This window comes from Cryptomeria japonica, chromosome 11 (genome assembly GCF_030272615.1).
Source record: "Cryptomeria japonica chromosome 11, Sugi_1.0, whole genome shotgun sequence".
Taxonomy (NCBI): domain Eukaryota; kingdom Viridiplantae; phylum Streptophyta; class Pinopsida; order Cupressales; family Cupressaceae; genus Cryptomeria; species Cryptomeria japonica.
In genome coordinates, this window is record NC_081415.1 from 60,474,252 (window position 1) to 60,491,493 (window position 17,242).

The 17,242-nt window shown below is 33.8% G+C and overlaps 1 pseudogene; it reads right to left on the reverse strand.

The window, feature by feature from the left end:
* Positions 1 to 9,692: 9,692 nt before the first annotated feature.
* Positions 9,693 to 17,242, reverse strand: part of LOC131855877 (elongation factor 2-like) — a 138,800-nt pseudogene continuing 131,250 nt past the window's right edge.

Sequence of the window (17,242 nt, forward strand, 5' to 3'; positions counted from 1 at the left end):
AACGTAGCTACATATGATCTATGTTCTGTCTGCAATAAACCTGAGTCCGCTTGGCACATCTTCCTTGATTGCCCTTTTGCTAGGGAGATCTGGTTAATGTTTAGAATATCTATTACTGAGCATGTCTTTACTTCTGATATAGTTATTGGTTTCGTCCATAATCTTAAAAAGGATGCTAACTTAATTTGGCAAATTTTGTCCTCTTTTATCCTTTAGTTTATTTGGAAACTCAGAAATGAGGAGAAATTCCAAGGTAATGCTAGGGAACTTACTGGTTATTTTAAAAAACTCACACATTATAAAATTGTTGTACAGGTCTGCTTCCTGATGAATGTTGAATGAAACAAACTCCTGCGGTTCCTCAAAGAAGATCGAGCCACCATGTTTATATACAAGATGCAAGATGGGTATGAATGGGCAAGGATCGTAGAAAATCAAACTGCCTTTGAGAGTGTAGTAAAGAAACTGATTAAAGAACTTCAGGATACCAGAGCTCCCCCCTTCAACAGGGTTGACATGTGCATACAAATCATGGAAAGGAAGAAGGTGGTTTGGACGGAAGGACCATAGGGTTGGACCACATGGCTGGAAGACCAAGATGAAATCCTCCTCTAGTACCTTATGGCAGCGAACACAACTTTATATTGGAGTTTTTTTTTGTTTAGTGCATTGTATATGACACTCATCTAGATCTTTTTGGTTTCACTGTTTAACAATTGAGGCCTTGCCTCCCCTAAACTCATCTGTATAAACCTTTTTTTTGGACTCTTGATTTATAATATTGAAAAAAAAAATAGTAAAAAAAAATATTAAATTAAATATATTAAATACTAAATAAAGTTTTTTTAAAAATTAAAAAATTATTTTAAAGGGGAGGGAGCGTTGGCCAGCTCCCTCCCCAATCCCCTCCAAAACTGCGATACCAGCGCCCCCTCCCCTTTAAAAACCTTTGACCAGCGATAGTTTAAAATAAAGAAAAAATATGTATATTAAAAAAAAATTCCCGGCGACATCATTTTCATTTTGCCAACCACTGTAGGCACAACACGACACTGACAGATCTGCAGGGGAAATGTATATGGGGCACGGACACCGTATAATAAACAGACATAGGGAGTAGGGCAGGCAGGCTATGCAGTGCTGTTTAAAGGGCTGCATAGCCAGTGCCCCCATTTTGGCATAGGCGAGGAGTACGCTGGAAATAAAAACTGATGTGATGGAAACTTGTATGCGGAAACAAGCAGGAACAATTTGAATTCGAATGTTAACGACGCTATTCGTTTGGACGGAATGGACGGGAATGTATGGTTAAGCGAAAGGACTGGGCCCACAACCACCTAAGCTCGGTCAGAGCCTAGTGTGTATGAGGAAAACAATTTGAAGATGGAATGTTTGAAAGAATCTTGTAAAAAGACCATAACTTACATAACTGTAAATTTCTTCATCAAGATTCATAACATAAAAAAAATCTGAAATAATAATTCAGTTTGGAACTCTTATCCCTTAAACATCATTAAAATTATTTCCTTCATTCCAGCTGTTGGGTAGTTTTGCAAATCCACATGGCCGTTCAAAAACAATTTGATTACTACCCAGATTATTATTCCTTATTATTATTAATTATTATTCCTTAATTAAAGACAGCGTTTAGAAACAAAAATGCTTGATTCATTAAAAAATTAATAGTAATATGGATACAGAGTTTAAATTCAATTTTGAGGCGTCCAGTGCGTTATTTAAAACATCTTTTACATGACAATGATAAAAACTGGAAATATTAATTATAAATACTTATGACTAATTTTCTCCTCGTCACGAAAAGTCACAACTGTCTAAACACCCCTCTTAATGTTTAAATAAGCATTCCCATCCGCTGCTTGTAAACACCAACTGTTTGTATTGAAGAATAACCAGTTTGCATTGTATCAATTTAATTTCTAAGACTGTTCTTTCTTTCTGCATCAAACTCATTATAAACTTGGGTGATAAAATGAAGATAAACGACATGGACCAAATCAATAAGGAAGAAGAAGAAGAAGAAGAAGAAATGCAGTTAAGTGAAGAAGAAGTACTGAAAGTAGACTCCAAGAAGAACTCAACTGAAATAAAGAAATACATACGCCTGGTGTGGAAATCTATACTCGAAATACGCCAAAATTATGGCAACTATTCAAAGAGATGTAAACTTGTTGGGAAGGCTCAGGAATTTAATAAAAAAAGGCTCTCCAATTACAAAAAATTCAGTGAAGCTAAGCAAGATATTGACAACATTTTCCAGAACTTTAGAAAACGGCGGATGAATTTCAAGGAGTTGAGTGACTATTCTCATGTAATGGAGAATCTTGTTTCTCATGGCGTGGAGATAGAATACCCCAATGTTAAGGATATTGAATTTAAAGTAATGGTGAGATTCTATAAGCTGTTTATGGACAAGTATTGCCCAGATGAGATGTATGATATTGTGGGTCGTTATCACTTCTATTATTATGCCAATGGGAGGGAAGCCACAAGGACCTGCAATATGTTTGAGAGGCTTTTTGTGCTTTATATGAAGGATAATGAAGTGGATTGGATAGTAAAGGAAGAGTTCAAGGTTTTAGTTGATCCTTTCAACTGGTATCCTAGGCCACAACAACAAAGGAAGGTATGTTAAAAGGGATTTTAAGTTCTTAAAATGTATAATTTGTAGGATGAGTTTTGTATATTATTATTGGAAGTTGAATCGTTAAGGCGTGTTTTCTAAGTGATTGATTGACAATGACGATGATGAAATGATTTTTAAGTGAGGTTTTTTAAAGGATTTAGATTCTTGAGCCTTGTACAAAGGTTATTGTTGTTTTTGAATGCTCTTGAGAATCTATATATTAGATGTCCATGTTGTGGACCTAGACCCTTGAGCCTTGTAGAAAGATTATTGTTGTTTATTTTTGTTCTTGAGAATCTATATATTAGATGTCCACATTGGAGACCTAGACCCTTGAGCCTTGTACAAAGATTATTGTTGATTTTTATTGTTCTTGAGAATCTATATATTAGATGCCCATGATAACATGTCCATGTTGCTATTTTATCGCCAATGATAATTGTTGTTGCTCTTTTATCGTCAATGATGATTGTTATTGCTCTTTTGTTGCTCTTTTATTGTCAATGATGATTGTTATTGCTCTTTTGTTGCAGGTAAATTTCATTAAATATTTTAGGTTAATCATCACATCACCCTTTTATTAATTATATGAGTGGCTTTGCTCTTGTTGTTTTGAATAGTCTATTTTTTTACCATTTTAGGTTCATTATCACAATAAAGATTGTTATTGCTCTTCTTGTTTAGGTTCATTATCACAACATCTTTTTATTGACATGTAATTAATATCTCAAGTCACAATATTTATGTTTACTTCAAACTATACAAACTATGTTGTATTCTCTTTTATTCTATCAAAACTAGTAATTAGTTCAAATCAAATATATATTATTTAAGTATAATGTATATGAATTATACGAATTACATAAATTTATGTTTCTATTTTTTTTAATTATTAATGTTATATTATTTTATTCTTTGTGCTTTTAAAAGAATATAACGGTAATTTGAATTGTTATTTTGTAATGAAGGTAACCTATTGCATACAATCTGAGTCTACACATTATTTATCAGAAATTATTAATCAAATGAAGGGAACTAGTGGAAGGGTGATTTATTTAAGCCTCACAATTGATAAGGCAAAGCAAGTTTACTCAACTATCAATCCACATATTCTTTACAACATATGTGATCTACATACGATTTTGAAGAGTGTTGGTAGGGAAAATTGCCCCAAAAGATCATGCACAATAGATTGTATTTGGTCTTGGTCTTTTGATGATTGGGACATTGCATTCATAGATGACATCCATCTCATCTCAAATGATCCATTTGGGTGTAAATACACGCACACTCTTCTTTACCTTAAAGCCTCTCATATATATGTTTATGGTCAAGCTAGTGCAATTGCAACAATTCGCCACATTTGTGGGGTAAGTAATGTGGACTTCCCAAATATAATAGTATTGTATATTTTTAATTTCATTAAATATTTATAATTAAATCATTATTGTTAATATGATCTAAATTATAATTTAAAAATATTTTAAATTATAATTTTGATATATTCTTCAATATGATTAATCAATTTTTAAATTATAGAAAAAAAAAAAGTTAAATTCAATATTTTAAGAAGTGCGTGGTTTTAATTTCAATGTTTGTGTGCAGATGATGGGAGACACTTTCAACATAGAAGGTATAGAGCCAAAAGACCAAAATATTGGACAAGCCATACTTGAATTTCATCCGAAAGCCACATTAATCCTTCAACGAATGTGGAAAAAAGTAGTTAAAACATCATTCCATGCACAAACTACCATGGATCTAGAAAAATTCCTTAAAATTTACCTCAACCTACACAAATCTTCTATTACAATTTCTAGCAAGCCAATTTTTCGTTTTCGTGATGTAGAACCACTATTGGGTATGGCAAAGGAACTAAGTAAATCTCCTTCAATTTATCTAAGACTACCTTTACAATTAATATTAGAGGTTTGCTATTTACCTGAGAGATATGTAGGGGAGAACAAAGGCCCTACTCTTTTAGACATCAAAACATCCACAGATAATATAAAACATATAAGTCATGATTGGTTATATAACTTACTTTCAACTATTGATAAACCTTGCAAACTTAGAGAGGATGAGACTATCTTGACAAACAAAGAAGGATTTCTCTTGAAAGAATATGCCTATAAATATATCTACAAATTTTTAAAAAACAAAATTTATTGGACTTCAAAGAAGATTTCCTATAAACGTCTATTATACATTTTTTCATATTTATCCAAAGTAGATAGTTATTCGAAAACTTTGCCCATGTAATATGGACTTTTTACTTTTACTTGCACCAAATATCATAAATGGTGTAGAGGTTTTGGCAATGCAATAAAGTATGATGGCTTTTATCCTACTTTTATTAAATTTTTAACCAATTATAATATTTCCTATTTAACCATGGCTTGAAAAAGAAATTTCAATTACATGATGTGGACTTTATATTTACAAAATATCATTAAGGGTGGATATTTTTTTTATATAATATAGTGAAGTTGATTTAAAAGAAAATTAGTTTTCTAGATGAAATTACATTTATACTCAGTTTTCAACTATTTTTTTATTATGAGCCTTCTAAAAATATATTTAAAAGATTAAAATATTTCCATAGAAAAATTGGTTCAGAACAAACAAAATAACTCATGATTTTATTTTATTCACAACTCTTGCAAATTTGACATTATTTCTTTAGACCACAACATTTTAACCTTAAATAAGGAAGTTAAATACCTAATAAACATTGATTGGTTATTACTTTACACCTTTCAATGCAACAAAAAATGAACTTTTCTTCAAATTGAAAAAGGAAGCTCCTATAACAAAACAAAACCAAAACCCTAAAACTTAAGGACTTAACTTCTAGAATATACACATTTTTACTCTTTAGGTTACGAATATATATCACAAACAAATCAAAGAAATTACTAACTGTTGTTCTTAGGAAAGGACAATTTTAAGTATTTCCTTATAAATTAAACAATATATAACAAGTAATAAATGATAAATATTTTTACACAAAGATTGAATTGATTTAAACAAAAGATACAATTAGATAAAAGGAATCAAGAAATCGCATATAAAACTACAATTGCTAACTTTATAAAAACTTGCAATAAAAAGCTTGCAAATTCCACAAAATAATTATATCTACATGATCACACATGGACAACAACTTTAATAACAACTATGCATAAAAAAAATTAGAAACAATAATACAAATTTACAATATTTTACATAAATTAATTTTATTTCTTTAAACCTTAACTAGAATTTATATGCTCATAATAGTTTCATTGCATAGATTCCATAATACAATTTTCTTCACAAGTACTAAACTCTAAATTGGAAAATTTTCAAATAGATTTCTAACAAGGATAATTCTCAATAAAGATAGATATTTGAGCAGATTATATAAAAATCATTGCTCTATAAATAATCAATTAAATTGTACTTTCCTCTTTAAAAATGATGACAATTAAAATTGCATGAGCCATTCACATCATAATTTGACAAAAAGTAGTCAATTTGACAATTGGCTCTTGATGATAATTTTGACAAAACTCCTCTTTTCCAATTAGAATGGGTCCCCTAAAGAAAATTTGAAACCCTAATGGCTATTCTTCATGCATTGAATGCAATTTTACTCTGTCATGTAGATTTTTATGTCAAAACTCTAGTTGAAACATGTAATCTTGGATACAGTAATATGATATGTTGTTTTGTATCATTTTTTGGTCAATCAAAAATTTGTAGGAACAATAAAAAAACCCTAATCTTATGTTATGTACTTGTAATCATTCACATTTTAACCACACTATATATATATATATATATACACTCTCTCTAGTGGATAATATATTTAATCCTACAACTCATATTGTTCATTTAATAACAATTTGTGGATTTATTTTGTTATGAGAACTGTAACATATGCAATAATATTACTACCACAAATTTATTAATTTGATCCTTGGTAATAATATTGCAATATACCATAATTAAATTATCTTCAATAACTATAACATTGGCACCCTTTTCATAATTTTTTTTGCCCCACTTATAGATAGACATAGATGCTTTATATTTTTATGCTACTTTGAGTTAAGTTACATAATTTGAGTATACTTACAGAACCTTTTATATCTAAGGATAAAGTTGAAAGCACAAAGATGACTTAGTCGATATAATGTACTAACATAGAATGAGAAAATAGTTGAAGGAAATTGTATGTTGATTTTTAAAGATCATGATGTGAATAGAGACTTGGTGTTATATGATGATTATAAGTTTATTTTATTTTGGCTATGATGGTATGTTGTACTAACAATTTGATTGAGTATGATTCAACCTTAGACTTGAAGGAAGCAAGTTAAGGGGAATAAAATCTTTGGTGTTAGGTAAGTATTTTTCTACCTTGCCTTGTTTTTGTGAAGCCCCATCTATAGTTGGCTATCCATGTTCAATATTTTTATTTTACTTGAGATGTTTCAAATTTGAGTCCAATATTATGTACATTGATTTATGGTTCAATCTTCACTATGGTTATGTTGTATATGTGTATATATATACATACACATATACATATGGATGGATGCATATATGTATCTATGTGTGTGTGTGTGTGTGTGCACGCGCGTGCATGTGTATATATGTATATGTGTATGTGTGTCTCTCTTTTTGTGTGTGTGTGTGTGTGTATATATATATTGTATAGTTTTTATGTATGTATGTATACATATACATATACATATGTGTATGTGTATGTGTATGTGTATAAATGTTGTAAATAAATAAATTATAACTTGATTTTATTTTCACATATTCCTAAGGGTAAGTTCTTAACTCTATTTTATCCAAATTTATTATCTCAAATCAAATTTGTAGATGTGGAACATTACCAATTCAACTTTAAAAGTGTAGAGATAGCCCCTAATCTTATGTGTGTGTGTGTGTGTATGTTTGCAATGGTATGTTTTAACACATATCAAATTATGTTTTTTTATTTTTATGTTCATAGCGTAGGGAAGAGGATTCAATAGTTAAGTGTTTCAATTTTGTGTTTCTCAAAATCTTATGTGGCAATTTCAAATCACTCCTATTTTCTTAGAGCAAATCACTTGGTAAGTCTCTAGCTTATAATCAAGGTTTTAGGTCCACATCATCAAATATGATGACATATCATTATATTTTTTTGGTTGGGGTATCCAAAATGACCCCAAAACAAAGACCAATAGTTATGCACTAAGTAATATTATGTTAGTGTGCTAATGTGGCATCACATGATTTGTCGCTTTCTAAATGTAAGGAATACATTTCATACAATTATAAGTACTCATGATCAATGCTAACAACTTAAAGTGACAAGTACTAGTGCTATAATATCAAAAATATTAGGCATTAAATCAACAAATGCTATAACAACTATTGAAAAATGCTCAACTAGTGGATCTTCACCTCTAGCAAAGTGATATTAGTCTGTGGTCAATCTCTCTTTTTTAATAATTATTCTTTAAGTAAATGACATTGTAGCAAGTGCTCAATTTGTAAGGAGGAAGATTTTGACAATTCTAACTGCCTCACTTGTTTTTCAAATCAACTTTGATGATGATTGTATCCATGGAAAGGAATTTTCATGTATTCAACTTGAACTCTAAATTTTAATATAATAGGAGGGGCCCTAATCTTTTGCTTGATCTATCATAGAATGATAGTAATTTTTGATTAATCTTAAAATGAAATAAAATAACTATTTGGTAAATAAAATAATTCAAGTTTGATATATCTGAATTTGTTTCTTGATAGATGTATTTAAGATATCTATACTAATTTAACCTGTTTTATTGTTTTTAAAAAATAGAGTAATTTATATTTGTAGATTATATATTCATGCATGCATACAAGGATGAAAAATCATATCTGTATTTTTTTTTTGTTTAGATCTATTTTAATTTGGTTGCTCAATATAATGATTAGTATATGCAATTTGATATGTATTTACATGAAATAAGATGAACCCGCTTTCTTATACTTAAAAGGTTTCCATGCAATTTGTAATTTTATCTGTTCATTATTTTAAATCAATTTTGTATGTATGAATTCAACCCTCCAATTTGTAAATTCAAGTAAGCTAGACTCAAATTACACCTAAGTAAACATTAATGTCTTTATATTTAAAAATAAATATAGATTCTAAATATTTTTTGATCAGAGATATTTCTCCACTACTAACACCCTACATTACACCTCTCAATATAATTATTATTTGAACACATGAACATCAAATAATTTTATCTTTATTCTATTGCAGAATAAGAATACATTACAAAGAGATATAAATTAACCAACCTAAATTAGTATTTGAAGATGGGTTCACCCAGGATTTCCACCTTCAACATAATTACATGTACATGCCAAGTGATCTAAATAGATCAACTTACATTATTGTTTGGACACTGGATCAAGTATTTCCATAATTGCCCTTATTGCACAACAAAATACATCATCATTCTCTAACAGTTGTCATACTTAGTTGAACTCCGCTTCACCAACCCATAACCTGTTGTACTTGTCTAAGGCATTAGGTGATTGAGTTGCTTATTCCATTACCATAATAATTAAACAAACTAGCTACCCACAAATTTCCATCATTCCAAGCAGCATATCACTATCCACAAATTTCCCAAGATTCATAATCAGCAGGAGTCTCCAGTATCAGAATCTAGGTTCTTACCGACATCATATGTTTCTTCTACCAGTTCATTTTCCAAATCTGGCCACTGGAGACGCTCACTAAACTGCCCCATTAGTTGAATAACATTAGTCCATGCCACCTCCCTTGCCACCAGAGACAATGTAGTAGGTTACCACCCTATAATGTGGTAGATCAGAACTTGTATAGAAAGCATGGATCAAAAGTACCATAACAAATTCTGATTGCACTAGAACAGGAAGCCTCTGAGCCAAATCCAGCAAAAGCCCATATGATATGACCTTGTTGCTCTTGGTTGTTAAGATTTGAAAAATAGTTTGATGGTGCATGGTGATGTAACAAAGTCAATTGCACATACCTTTAGAGCCTATCCTCATAATCAGAGAGGGGAGTGATCTGATCCTTGAACCCCTTCCTCTTGCGGATATCAATGACAAGTCTTCCTGCCTGTGAAGAAGGATCCATGGGATCAGTACTCATCATATCCCAGTGGTGAAATATACTCTGAGGAAAAGCCTGGCCACCTGTGGCAAGTCTAAGGGTATCTGCAAACTTAAAAGATTCAATGACTGGCAAATAGGCCTTAATGTTATATAGTGGAGTGCCAGGTCTCTGGAGCTCCTCAAATACATGGCCTCTTTTCTGGTTCAAACATTATAAATGCCGCCTAGAGCTTGCTCAGGAGCCTGAATTTCGACCAGGTAAACCGGTTCAAGAAGCCTGGGCTTAGCAGTAAGCTGAGCAGCATACATGACCCTTCTTGCAGTTGGGATATGCTGACCACCTCCTCTGTGGATGGCATCAGCATGTAAAACCACGTCACAAATTTCAAAGCAAATACCCCTCACGTTCTCCTCTGCAAGGGCCCCGTCTTTGGATGCCCATTGGAACGCAGCAACAACAGAGTCCTTGATTTCATTCAAGTACTGAACTCCCTTGCACATATCAACTACCATGTTTGGTCCAATTGTCTCGGGCCCAAAGCACCAGATCTTCTTTGCTAGATCCTTATCCCATCCAAATTCTTCACTGAGCACTTTCCCCCTGACTTTAGGATCATCCCTTGGACCAATTCGGCCCTCATCAATTGCCTCTGCAAGACCTTCTTCCATAGGCCTTGCTTCAAAGTAAAGCCTGTTGTGCTTATTGGGAGACTTGCTCATCACAACATGGTGTGATTTCTCTAGAACGGTTTCTCGGAAGGAAACAATGGGATTAGACACAACTATTTCAGCTCCCCCCATAAAATCCTCCTGCAAGTCCTTGAGGCATATCTCAACGTGGAGCTCCCCTACCCCTGCAATGATGTGCTCCCATGATTCTTCAATGGTGCATACAACCATAGGTTCTGACTTGGCCAGGCGTTTCAAGCCTTCAACAAGCTTTGGAAGATCAGAAGGTATCTTACACTGCACTGCAACACGATAAACAGGAGAAACAGAGAACTTCATTGCTTTGATAGGGTGGGCATCCATCTCTTTCTCATTTGTCAGAGTAGCATTCTTAGTTATACACTGGTCCAACCCTACCATGGCCACAGTGTTTCCACATGGCACATCATCTACTGTCTCCTGCTTCTTTCCCATCCATATGACAGTCCTTTGAACACTCTTTACATATAGATCCTTCTTCTCTCCAGGCACATAGTTGGGACCCATGATCCTAACCTTCATACCCTTTGCTACTGTCCCTGAAAAGACCCGGCCAAAGGCAAAGAGCCTCCCTTTGTCAGAGGCTGGAATCATCTTGGAAACATACAACATCAAGGGTCCATCAGGGTCACAGTCCCTGATTGCCTTGGCATAGACATCATCTAGAGGGCCTTCATACAAATTTCCCACACGGTATCTCTGGGCCATATAAGGGGATGGCAAATGGAAAATCATCATTTCAAGAAGGGAATTACTTGCAGGGAGCCAGCTTTGCATAACACGCTTTATAAGGTCCTTCCCAACCAAATCCCTGTTCATTCTTCATTGCAATCCCAAGCTTTTGCAACATGGACCATAGCTTATCCTTCACATTGTTCATACACCCATCAATAATCTGCCTTATTGGCTCATGTATAAACTGAACGAAGCCTCTCTTGCAGGTTCGTGAGCCGGTATTTGTGCTAGTTCATCTTCTTGTGGCTGTGTCAAAGTAATTCTCACCCCACAGCCTCTCCATCATCTTCAGTTCATCGACCCCAAACTTCTTAGCATACATTTTTGCAAAATTTGTCATTGTAAAAGCCCATCCATGCAGAGACCAGCTGAGAATGCTACAGTACCTTTCTCTGGATAAATTTGAACATCACCAAGAAGAGCGTCCTCATAAGTAGCCTGTAAAATTTCTTGTGGCAATAAGTAATATGCACATCATATGAGAAATATATCTAGACATTGTTGACAAGCAGCAAAGCATACACAGCAGACCAAGGAATTTGGTAATTTGATAATGATCATAAATCTATCCACCCACATTTCCAAACAGGTAATCACTAAATCCATGAAACATTAGTGAAGGCCGTAATGGGGTTTCTAAACAGAAGATCTATTACCATTTTGTTGATTCTTTCCTGGACTCAAAACTTGAAGCGGCTCAAGAATTTGGAACGGCGTTCGAACAATTCGTCAAATCCACCAAACAAATTAAACAGGATAAGCTTAGCATCCTTAAAATCACAAGTTGATTCAATAACGTGACCGCATAATCTTTAAATTTTGTGAGCTGATACTAGAAGTTGCATAAAGGTTGTCCACCCAATCTCAACAATGGGTGCACCACTTTGCTACTAAACCAGAATGTGTTCCAATAAAACTTACAGAATCTACTGTTGAAGACAATGTGCAATGAAGCAGGACTTCAACCAATCCACTGAAGGAAATTGAATAGTATATGAATATCTACTAAGCCAATTGCTATAGACAAGACATATTCATCAATTAAGACTAGCAAGTTTGAAATAATATATGCTCAAATATATAAGGCCAAGAAGAAAAGAAGTTGCAGGGACATCTTGGAATATATCTTCTCTAGTATAGAATTCAGAGCAGGAAATATATATGCAAATCTATATATCCAAATGTTGTTGTACAAATTTCAGAATTTAGAGCAGGAAACATATACGCAAATATATGTTCAAATGTTGTTGTACAAATTTCAGAATTTAGAGCAGGAAACATATATGCAAATATATGCTCAAATGTTGCAACAATAACAATGTAGAATTTTCATGGGACGGTGTTAAGGTGGGCTGTTAAGAAAGATGCACTTTGAAAACCCATTGAGTACACCCAAATCATTGAAAAAAGACTTAATCCCAAGGAGAATGCAATCAACTGCCCAAATTAAGAGCTTTTTAAGAACAGATAACTCAAAGCCAAAATGGACAATATAAACATAACGATCGAGCAGCTCTAAAATCTACAAAACTAGACTGGATTTCAACTGTAGACTATACACTCAAATGCCAGAGAAAAGTTAGAAAGAACATGTATGTTACAGGTCAATGATTTCTCACCGAACTTTTGTTTCCTTGGTATCACTCAAATGCCAGAGAAAAGCTAACTTCAAAAGCTTCAACAATGTCTCCTGTGTGAGATTGACAGTCTCACAAAGAAGAACACAGGACCCAAGTGATCATATGGGCCTTCCGACAACGTGTTTATTCATAGTTTCTTGGCGTGCCCACAAAATTCAATGTCAAATCGCATAAATTAAATGACAGATATTGTTTCTTCAAAATTGATGGGCACTTCTATTTAATGTCATTCGATCAAATCATGATGCCTTTCAAATTTTTTAAGTTGAATTGCCACCTTAATCGTTTGATGTACTTACGTCATTCTAAGTTGATCATTTGTGTCGAGTTTTTCATTAAATATATCGCAATCACCCATTTGCAACTTTATATCGAACTTCAAACCACTTAATTGAATGCTTCACACTTGCTTTGTGATCTTTGCATTGAATACGTTCTAAAGTTGCCTCGTGGAAAACTCCAAGTTTTGGGATCGATTATCCAAGCATTTTATTCAGGTCAAACAAAACTTTAAAAATATTTTTTCTGTAATTTTGAATTGTCCAGCTTATGAATTGTTGACAGTGTAAGATTTTAAGGATCTCTTAAAAAATATTAAATCAGCGGTTGACTTGGTATGATATATCTAGTTCTTGTGTCAGTACATATCCAAAATATATTTATTGCCCAAGGCAGTCTTTGGGCATTACAATTGGATTTTTTTGCTCCATTAGTACGATCTTGCTCATATCACAAGGGAAAGGTGAAAGATATAGTGAAATAAAATGAAAGATTTTAATAGTGTTTATAAGATTAAATAGTGTATGGGATCAAGATGATCATGTTTAATTTATTTTTAAACTTTTTTTTTAATGTCATATCTTCCTATTGATCTAAGAAGGGGAAAACTAAGAGCTAAAACAACAGTGTCAAGTAATGTTTTTTAAAAATGGATTTGGGGAATAAATCATTTTATATAAATAATTTAGGTTAATTAAATAAACTTGTTAATTTAAATTAATGGATTTGATTAATATAAAATTTAAATAAATAAAATTAGAATATATAATTAGATTTTGGAGTGGGGAAATGACTAAGATGTTTGCAATGGATCTATTAATTGAATGTCTTAAAATCTTTATACTCGGCATTAGTCTATGGGCAATTCGACATCACTGAAAAACAAAAAAGTAGCTAAGGAGATTTTGGTTGAGTAGTTTTTGAGGAATCAATGGTATTTTCAAATAAGTTATGAGGCCTAAAAATATTCCAATTGACTTTAACAACAAAAGAAAACATATTTACATTTTTAGAAGTGTTAACCTATGTTACTTCAACAACAAATAACTTTGATGACAATTATGACATCAACAACATCGAGGATGACGTTAGTAGCATTAAGAATGACTTAAAAATCAATTGTGACTTTCGTAACATCGACGATGATTTTAGTAGCAATGAAGAAATGACAAGTACCAATGATTATTTTTTATGCTGTGGACTCCAAAAGAGATTGCATTGTCTTTTGTCCAACTCAACTATTTTGTGTCTCTAGACTTTCAATGATGGGTCATGTGATGTTTTGGCTACTTGTTTTTCCTATTAATAACCGTTGACACTTGACATGCATTAAAGTTGAATATTTAGGATAAAGGAATGTTTGATTAGTGATCTTGATCTTTTGGTGGTCCTTCCTCTTATTAATAGGACCATTCATTTTACTTTTCCATTTAGGGGACATGTGATCTTTAGTCATTATCTTTGGATAGCTATTTTCTTTAACTCTTTCCATAACAATTAAACTTTTATGGGTTGTGGCTGATTACTTTATTTTGAGTGGTGGTTGTTTGTATTAGGTGTTTCACTAATCAAGCTATCTAGTGATAGTCATGCAACTCATTAGAATTCTTGATAGACAAAGAAAATAACTAAACCATTAATAAATGTAGAGCTAAAGGATATTCAAATAGGGATGAAATAGATATGGAAAAAGGTTACGTCTTTATGTGATAAGAGGGAATAGGAAATGATAAGATAGTTATTATGGTGATTCCAACGAAGAATAAAACAATTGTTTTCTTCTTGTAGAATGCATTAAAAACCCATGTGAGATAGTCTAGAGTGTGGCCATTAAAGGGGTCTACAAGCAAAGATCTATGCACAAATCTAGAGAAGAGACTATAGAAGATTGAATTGCACCTATGTAGGAGGGGACTTGAGAAAACACTATATAGTTGAGATTGTTAGACAGTTCAAATAACCGGAAGAGAACTGAGAGGGGGGGTGAACCAGTTGTCACAGATTACTAGAACCTTAAGCAATTAAAACTTAAATACTAGAACCCAAAACATTAATACCAGAATAGCAGTTAAACCAATTAAGCATAAACAATCATCACACAATAAATACCATCCCCATGACACCCAGATTTATACGTGCAAAACCCGATAAAGGGAAAAACCACAGTGGGAAGCCTACCCACAGTCAGACAATACTTTTGGAGTAAGTATGTGAATTACAATTGAGGGGTTTGCAATTGCAGGAAGGCCAACAACCTAGAGCGCACTGCTCATCACAAAATGAGCATCACTGACTACATAGAAATACAGACTACAATTTGGAGAAGTGTTTGAACTACAAAGATAGTATCTCCTATGCCTGAGTACAGTTTCAGTTAATCTCAATACCAAAGGACTAAATCCTCTTACATAAACCCAATTCGATCTCTAATGATTGACCAAATCCTCTACCTGAATGATATTACATTATTCGCACATTGCATCCTCATATCTCATTCCCTTGATCTCTACCATATGATCTACAATGAGATCTTACATCGAAATATACAAACTGTCAACCATAAACAATCAGGTCAGGCACCAAAAAAGAAACCAATTACATAATTACAAAACATGTCGGCCTTAGACCAAACAAATAATATCCATCACATAAGACATCCCGAAAACACATCGAGAGGTTCCATCCACACGTTTCATTAAGTCAGTGTAAAGCGGAAAAATCGAACCCTAGTCGTTCTCCCCTCCCCAACTCCAAGGAGAGAGAAGGGAGAGTCACTAGGGTTGATGGTTTTCACTTAGGAAGGACTTTACATTCAAAAGAGGGGTTGAAACCCACAAGATCCAATCCCATGCAATGCAAGATTGGATTTTGAATGAGTTTCAAGGGTTAAGACATCAAGGATACCCTCTTTTGTAAAGAAATGTGGAAAGAATGATTGAACTAGGGATGCATGCAAAGTAGGAAAGATTCACTTATAAACAGAGATAGGAATATGATATGAAGCTGCGGACCTGGAATTAGCAGTAAAATGTCGAGACGGTGCTGTTCTGCAAATTTGAGCGAAAGTTGACGGGACGATGGCGCCCGACGTGCACACGGTCCTCCGAAAAATCTACGAAACGAAGGTGGATCTGTTTGTCTCTGCACAAGGATTCCAGATCTTCAATTACAGCCGCGTACCTACAACCTACACACAGAAAAGAGAGGACGATTGGGGGGTTAGGGATGAGGGGTTTGCCTTTAGGTCAAACCTCAGTTTTGGAATTAACCAAGAAATGAGAATGCTGTAAATGTAAATGTTTGTAATGTAAACAAGTACTGATACCTTGTTGTAAGAATGTTTGTATTCTTACATGCGAAGGTCTAATGTATGTAGTATGTTGTATGTTGTATGTGATCTCCTCTTCAATGGTTGAATCCTTGTCTTGAATGCAACACTTAGCCTTGAATGGAGACTTAGAATGATCAATTGCTTGAAGGAATGCTTGAATGTTTGAATGCTTGAATATCGTTTCCGCCTTTTTTCCATCTTACCAAAATGGGAGAGGAAATGTAGTTTATATACTTGCCAATTAGGGTTAAAAGACTGATTTTCCCGACCTTAGGCCGACCAGGAAATGTTATTTTCCAATTTGCAAACTTAAAGACCCGATGCCCAAAAGAGACCGGGCCCAAAATAGGGCCAGGGACTAGGGCGCTGGGCGCCATGGTCCCACCTCCAGGGACAGCAGGGTGCAAGGAGGATCAGGCCAGGGTGCTGAGAAATGCAGTTTTTGATGTCATGAACAAGTTTCGGGGTCTCCATTCAGGTTCCATGTTGCATCGCCATCGTGAAGACCCAAATGCAGTCGAAATTGCAAGTGTCGCAATTTTAGGACGCTACATTTAGCCCCCACTTTAGCGGGAGTATAAGCGTACGCCAATACTTCTGGTAAAGTACAAGGAAACAACATTGAAAAACTTTCACCACGTCAAGGAGGCAAGATACACCAAGCCCCCAGTGGACTAAGGATCTTACAACTTTGATTGACAAGGTAAAAGGGAAGATCACGAGGGAGAACCATGACTGTCAGTAGTAAGGTTCCCTCAC